This window comes from Passer domesticus, chromosome 5 (assembly GCF_036417665.1).
Source record: "Passer domesticus isolate bPasDom1 chromosome 5, bPasDom1.hap1, whole genome shotgun sequence".
In the NCBI taxonomy this organism is placed as follows: Eukaryota; Metazoa; Chordata; class Aves; order Passeriformes; family Passeridae; genus Passer; species Passer domesticus.
The window spans coordinates 11,905,984-11,913,533 of record NC_087478.1 but is presented as its reverse complement, the minus strand read 5'-3'; the positions used below and the strand labels follow the sequence as shown (position 1 = coordinate 11,913,533).

At 41.8% G+C, this 7,550-nt stretch overlaps 1 long non-coding RNA gene across 1 annotated transcript in view; it reads left to right on the top strand.

The window, feature by feature from the left end:
• The first annotated feature begins 270 nt into the window (after window positions 1–270).
• Window positions 271–7,550, top strand: part of LOC135301678 (uncharacterized) — a 94,493-nt gene continuing 87,213 nt past the window's right edge. Inside the window, exon 1 of the long non-coding RNA XR_010363429.1 lies at window positions 271–740. This is a non-coding gene — a long non-coding RNA (uncharacterized LOC135301678). The remainder of the gene's footprint in view (window positions 741–7,550) is intronic.

The following is a 7,550-nucleotide window of genomic DNA, read 5'->3' as shown; positions in this document are numbered from 1 at the left end:
GCAGCAGAGCCACAGCAAAAAGGCTTCCAAACTAAAAACGCCATTCTGTTCTGATAATACGTATTTGCATTTATAAAACATATTTTGACTGCTTAGTGTTATGAGTTTTGTTTTAATAAAGTTGGGGAAGAATGGGGGTTGCTTTTTGTGGGGGAAGGGAAGCGTCCAGGACTTGGTGGGGGCTGGAGGTGGAGAGTGATTGGACCAGGGCACTGACCAATCACTCGACGCCCTGGGGAAATGATTGGTCCAGAATGAACATCGGTAAGGACCAATCAAAGCGCCCAAATTCCACCAATCGGTGCGCGGATCCAGAACCCACCAATCCTGGACCAGGGACCGTTATAAAAAGGGGGGTTTTCTGTTAATTGAGTTCTTTCGCGTTTGTTCGTATTGGTATTTTTGAAAGAACCCAGCGTGTGAGAAGCACGTTGCTTTTGGAATTTTGAGCTGTTGTGGAAGACCTGGGCTTATCGTGGGTCTTCTGTTCTTGTTGACTTATTTTTAATAAACGAGAGCCTGTTTCAACCTCTCTTCTGAAATTTGGCCTCGTTCAATTTATAACAACTTTGGGGACTCGTCCGGGATAGGCCACGACCCCGAGATGGTCCGGGGTAGCCCAGAGCCGAAGACGCGTCCAGTCACATTTTTTTTTGACTGTCATATTTTGGGACTACGTCGGACCGAGGAGGGGAACGCGCCTACTCCCGAGGTCAAAGAGAACAGCAACAGCTCAAAGGGTAAGCCCTCCGAGAGGGAGCGGGGCTTGTGTGGTCCATGAGCCACACGAGTGGGGTTTGCAGGCATCGGGGGTGCGAAGTGCGTGTGTGTGAGTGAGACGGGGGCTGTAAGTACAGACTCCCGAAGCGAGTGTGGACCTCCTAGTACCGCGTTTCCGGACTCCTGCGAGGGGGCCGGCCGGGAACGGAGGGAAGCGACTGTTGAGAAGGAGTGAGTGTACCCCTAGGGACCCCCGGGAGTAGGGGAGACAGGGAGTACCCACCCGTTCGCCGCCCTTACCTGCGTAGGCTCCCGTTCCTCCTGAGAGTGGAGGCTCCTAGGGGTGGTCTTAGTAGTGGCTCCCCTTGAAATAGGACCCCAGTTGAAGGGGGTCATAGAAGGAGGCACAGCCGGCACTCTGAACTAGGACCCCAGTTGAAGGGGGCCATACAAGTGTCCGGTGGGGGTTAGTGAGGCAGATTTGCCCAGTGGGGGGGGGGGGTCTCTGCCCACTAACTAAAACCACCTGGAGGGCTGTTCCTCAGAGGCAGACTGAGAGAAGTCTGACTTCTGAGGAACTAGGACCTCAGATGTGGGAGAAAATACTCCCACACAGAGACTGCAGTTTAAAGCAGCCACCGTGTGGGGGAGTGCCCCTTTTTCCAGGCCAGGGAAGGGGAGGGTGCCCCACCTGAGGGAAGTAGGGTCCTCCGAACGAGAACCCCAGTCGAAGGGGGTCATAGGAGGAAGTAAGCTATCCTGAGCTAGGATCCTAGCTAAAGAGGGTCGTAGGGGTAGCCGAAAATATCTTCACAGGAGCGGTGACCCACAGGAGGGAGGTGGGCTGCCGGCTGTGGAAGGGCCTTTCCAGTCGCTAGGGCTGGAAAGGAGGTTAGAACTGGTCTGAGGTTAGGGAAATTTTTGGGTTGTGTGAAAATTAATTTTTGTCTGTGTTTAAATTGTTTTTGGAAAATAAGGAGTGAGATTCTGGGGTGAGGGCTAGCACAAAAGTCCCCAGACAACTCCCAAACTGTGTTTTTAAGTGGTTGGCCAGGTAGCCATTTTAAGTTTGTACTGGGTTTTGTTTTAAGTGATTGGCAAAGTGGTGGCCATTTTAAGTTGGTAAAGTAGTGCTGTGTGAGAGCTGCGAGGCAGCCATTTTAGGTTCTCTTTTATTGTGTTGTGTGGTCGAGGGCAGAGTGGCGGCCATTTTGAGTGTGCGGTACTGTGTGTAAAGGCTGTGTGGCAGCCGTTTTAAGTTCTCATTTTGGTGTGAGTGTGGGCCGAGTGGCGGCCATTTTGAGTGCGTGAGGCGTTGTGTGTAGAGGCTGTGAGTTCACCATTTTAAGTTTACTTTTACTGTGTAGTGGTTGTGGGCCGAGTGGCGGCCATTTTGAATAAGCACAGAATATTTAGTGTATTTAGTGATTATTTTCTATTATAAGTCTAATTAAATTGTAAGTTAATTTATTTTCTAAATATTTTTTGATTCTTTTAAAAACGGATTGATTTTTTAAATTATTTCTATTTTATTATCTTAGAGCTGATATTGATTTTAATTTCTTATAAGTCTAAATAGAAATTAATTTCCTTAAGATTTGTTATATTTACTTCAATTATTTTAACATTTTAAGGTATAAATTTAGATTTATAATCTTTATTTCAATTCCCACGCTTAGCATTTTCCACATTCAGTTATATTTAAATCTTTTTACGTTCTGCCAATTTAATTTACCTTGAGTCGCCATATTTATTTTATTTCATTTCATTTCTATAAATCCGCCATCTTTATTTCAATTCTCACCGTTGGTGGTTCCCACAATTATCTTTATCCGCCATCTTTATTTTAATTCCCATGCCCCACTATCTGATTTATTTTATTTAAATCATCATATTTTATTTCATTTCTATAAAACCTGCCATTTTTATTTCAATTCCCGCTATCTTTATTTTAACTCCCATGCCCCACTATCCAATTTATTTTATTTAATCGTCATAATTTATTTCATTTCTAAAAAACCTGCCATCTTTATTTCAATTCCCACCTTAAGTCGCTATATTTATTTTATCTTACTTCCCCCCCTTGGTGTCTCCTATATTTAGTTATATTTGATCTTTTTAAACAGTGTTGTTGTTGTGTGTTATAGAGTAAGAGGTACAGTTTAAGTTCTAAGCATAGGGCAGTGTGCAGGAAAGAGTGTAGTTAAGAAAGGAAAAGTGAAACAGGCCCTTAAGAATATACCACCTAATAGTCCATTGGGGAGGATGCTGGATAGTTGGGACGATAATGAAGGATTGAAGAGTTTAAATAGAATCCAAATGATAAAATACTGTACAGAGGTATGGCCTAAGGAGAGTATTGCAGAGGGTCCAGTGTATTGGCCATGGTATGGCACAGAGGAAAAATGGTTATGTGTGGCCCTAAATAGATACGTTAACACCCGAATAGATCCATGCCAACAAGAAATTAAATACGCAAGATGTTGGATGTAATGGGAGAAACGAGAGAAGTAAAAGTGTATAAAGTCTCGAAAGAAAAAGAGAAAGAAGTTAATAAGTTGCCAGAAAGGAGGTGGGACCCCTTAGACCATCTTCCTCCCCCTCCAGATCCAACAGAATACCTCCCATTATCTCCTCCTCCCTCAACAGCACCAGTAAATGATTTGCCACCACCTCCTCCGGAATTATACCCCACAATAACAACCTCAAGGGAAAAATTAAGACAAGACCTAAATGTAGAAACACCAAAATCACCTTTCTCCTCACATAAAGAACAACATATTGTAGATATATCTTCCTCTGTGCCATCTCCCCTCCCAGTGGCAGCTGAACCTGAGCACTCAAATTTGATTCCAACTTCGCCGAGTGCATCAAATTCTACTCAAAGTACCCTTACCCCAATTGTAGTTCCTAAAACCTTCCAAAATCCTCCATTTTATTTTTCTCCTATATTCCAGCCAATCCCTCAAAACGTTTCTTCTCCCATTTTTAGTACTCCTTTTTATATGCCCCATGTACCCCAAAACCCCAAAAGTCAAACAGAGGAGGAACATCCAACAACCGAAACAGCCTGCTGCTGTAAAAATAAGGAAGAAAATAAAATAACTGAGCAAGACAAACTTGATGAGAGTCACCCATACAATACTAGGTTCCAAACCAAGAAAATAAAAGAAAATCTTGAAAAAGCTGAAAAATTATTTCCTTTAAGGGAAGCACCTATGGGTGGAGCCAGAAGAGGTATAGGCTTTGTGAATGCACCCTTAACCGCCTCCGAGGTTAGAAATTTTAAGAAAGAGATTAAACCCCTTTTAGAAGACCCCATAGGTATTTCCCAGCAATTAGATCAGTTTTTGGGACCTAACATTTACATGTGGGAGGAGCTAAACTCAATCCTGGATATATTATTTTCTTCCGAGGAAATACAAATGATCAGGGCAGGAAGTATGAGAATCTGGGAAAGAGAAAATCGAGGTGGTCCTAGGGGAGAAGCTAAAATGCCTCTTAACGTACCCAACTGGGACCCAAATGAGGAGGAAGGAAGAACAAATATGGGACAATGCCGGACCTTAATCATAAGGGGGATACGGGAGACAGTACCGAGAACCAATAATGCAAGGTTAGCTTTCGACAGTCAGCAGGAAAAGGACGAGTCACCGAGTGCCTGGTTAGAGAGATTAAAAAGGAATGTCCAATTATATTCGAGTGTGGACCCAGACAGCCCAGAGGGGCAAGTGTTAGTTAAAATACAATTTGTAACGGAAGCGTGGGTTGACATCAGAAGGAAGTTAGAAAAGCTAGATGATTGGCAAGAAAAAGGAATGAATGAATGAATTAGTAAGAGAAGCACAGAAAGTATATTTAAGGAGAGATGAAGAAAAGACAAGGACCAAGGCAAAAATCATGGTGGCAGTAGCAAGGGAGAGTGTAGGATTTAGAAACGATGGATCAGCGGGAGGAGAAGGCGACAGGTATAATGGGCCTAGAGGAAGTGAGTTTAGAAGAGCTAGACCAAGAGAAAGTGTAAGATTTGGAAACATTGAGTCATCTAGAGAGGGAAAGGATAAATATGTTGGATTTAAGGGAAATGAATACAGGAGACCAATTATCAACAAAACGCAGTGGATAGAAGGGAGACCACCATGGGCAGAGGTTATATGCTTTTGTTGTGGAGAAAAAGGACACACCAGAAATTTTTGTAAGAAAAGAAAAATAGATGATGCTATGTCCTGAGAACAAGATGCATTAGAAAGAAAATTGAGAGGGGACAATGAGGGGTGTCAGAGGCTCTATGCTCTGAGGGACGGACTGTGTCATCAAAAAGAGCCCCTGGTAAACTTGGAAATTGGCCCTCAGAGCGAAGAAATTGAATTTCTGGTAGACACTGGAGCTGATAGATCAAGTGTGTCAAGAATTCCAAAAGGTTGCAAACTAAGTAATAAGACTTGTAATGTTAGGGGTGCTGAAAATAACCCTTTTGAAGTACCCGTCATAGAGGATGTGACCATAAAGGGAAGTTTCAGAGAAGGCTGTACTGACCTCCTATATTTGCCAGAACTTGATTCAAATCTCCTAGGCCGGGACTTACAGGTGCAACTAAAGATAGGAGTGGTGCCCAAAGGAAAGTGTATGGTGGCAAAGATGATGTTATTGAAAGAAGAGGATGAGAAAGGAATTAACTCAAATGTGTGGACAGAGGAAGGAGGGCATGGGTTGCTGGACATTCCACCTATTGAAATTAAAATTAAACCAAACCTTCCTCCAATTAGAGTTAAACAGTATCCGATTTTTGTAGAGGGAAAGCAAGGACTGAAACCAGTTATCAAAGATACGATAAAGGAAGGTATATTGGAACCATGCATGTCACCACACAGCACACCTATATTACCAATCAGGAAACAGGATGGCACGTACCATCTAGTTCAGGACTTAAGTAAATAGGAGAAGTAAATAAACAGACAATTACAAGGTATTCAGTTGTTGCCAATCCATATAATTTATTAAGCAAAGTACCAGCAAGCCATGCATGGTTCAGCATTATAGATTTAAAAGATGCATTTTGGTCGTGCCCACTAGAAAAAGAAAGCAGGAAATGGTTTGCGTTTGAGTGGGAAGATGAGGAGACCAGAAGGAAACAACAATTACAATGGACAAGGTTGCCACAGGGATTCACAGAGTCCCCTAATTTGTTTGGACAGACTTTAGAGGAAATAATGAAGCACTTTACACCTGAAAGCAATTCTCAAGTTCTGTAATATGTAGATGATTTATTAATTTCTGGACAACAAAAAAAAGAGGTACAGAAAACAAGAGTTAATTTGCTGAACTTCCTAGGTGAAAAAGGGTTAAAAGTATCAAAAAGAAAATAGCAATTTGTGGAACCTGAAGTAAAGTATTTAGGACATTTAATTGGAATAGCTTACAAGAAATTAGATGCAGATCGGATTCAAGGGATACTTTTGTTACCAGCACCAAAAACAAAAACAGATGTAAGGAAATTATTGGGACTGATTGGATATTGTAAGTTGTGGATTGATGGTCATACAAAATTGGTCAAATTTCTATACAATAAATTGGTCGAAGATGAACCTATCAATTGGAACAAAGAAGATGATGAGAAATTAGAAGAACTCAAAGAGAAATTAGCGAATGCTCCAGTTTTAAGTCTACCAGATTTAAATAGACTATTTGAGTTATTTGTTAATGTTGAGGATGGAATAGCCTATGGTGTTGTAACACAGGACTGGTGTGGAGTGCGGAAACCTATAGCCTATATTTCAAAATTACTGGACCCAGTTGTTAGAGGCTGGCCTACATGCCTTCAAGCTGTAGCTGCAACAGTAACCCTTGTAGAGGAAGGCTACAAGCTAACCTCAGGCAATAAAATCAAAGTGTATACACCCCATGACTTAAAAAGCATATTGAGCAAACGAGAATGTCAATGGATTTCCGACAGCTGATTGTTAAAATATGAATTGATTTTAAATAACAGTGAGAACATAGAACAATCCACCACCAGAATACAAAACCCTGCCCAATTTTTATATGGGAATCCAAAGGAAGAACTAGAACACCACTGCCTCGAGACTATAGATTTGCAAATAAAAGCAAGAGAGGACTTACTGGAACAGCTGTTACTAGAAGGAGAAATGCTTTTTGTAGATGGATCATCTCGAGTAGTAGACGGAAAGCGAGCATCGAGGTATGCAGCGGTGGATGGCCATACCATGACGATAGTAGAACAAGGAAAATTACCTGTGAACTGGTCGGCTCAGTGCTGCGAAATCTATGCACTATTGAAAGGACTGAAATGGCTCAAAGGGAAAAGTGGAACGATTTATACTGACTCCAAATATGCTTATGGAGTAGTCCACACCATTGGCAAGATTTGGGCAGAAAGGGGATTTATTAATACAAAAGAAAAAATCTAATTCACGAAGGCCTTATAAAAGCAGTTTTAGAAGCCTTAAAAGGACCTAAAGAGATTGCCATTGTCCATGTAAAAGGACACCAAAGAAGGGATACTAAAGAAATAAAAGGAAATAATTTGGCTGATATAGCAGCAAAACGAGCTGCTCTAGAGGACTCAGGAAAGATCTTTAAGTTGAATGAAATTGGAGATGGGAAGGAAGAGAATAAAAGAGTAGAGGAAGTTCCAATCTTTGATGAAAAAGAACAGGAGTTACAAAAACATGGTGCAGTATTAAAGGAAACAGGAAAATGGGAAATGCCAGATGGGAGGCAAATACTAAACAAAGCACTCTCCAGAAAGATATTAGAAGACCTGCATGCATCAACTCATTGGGGGACCCAAGCGTTACATGACCATTTCA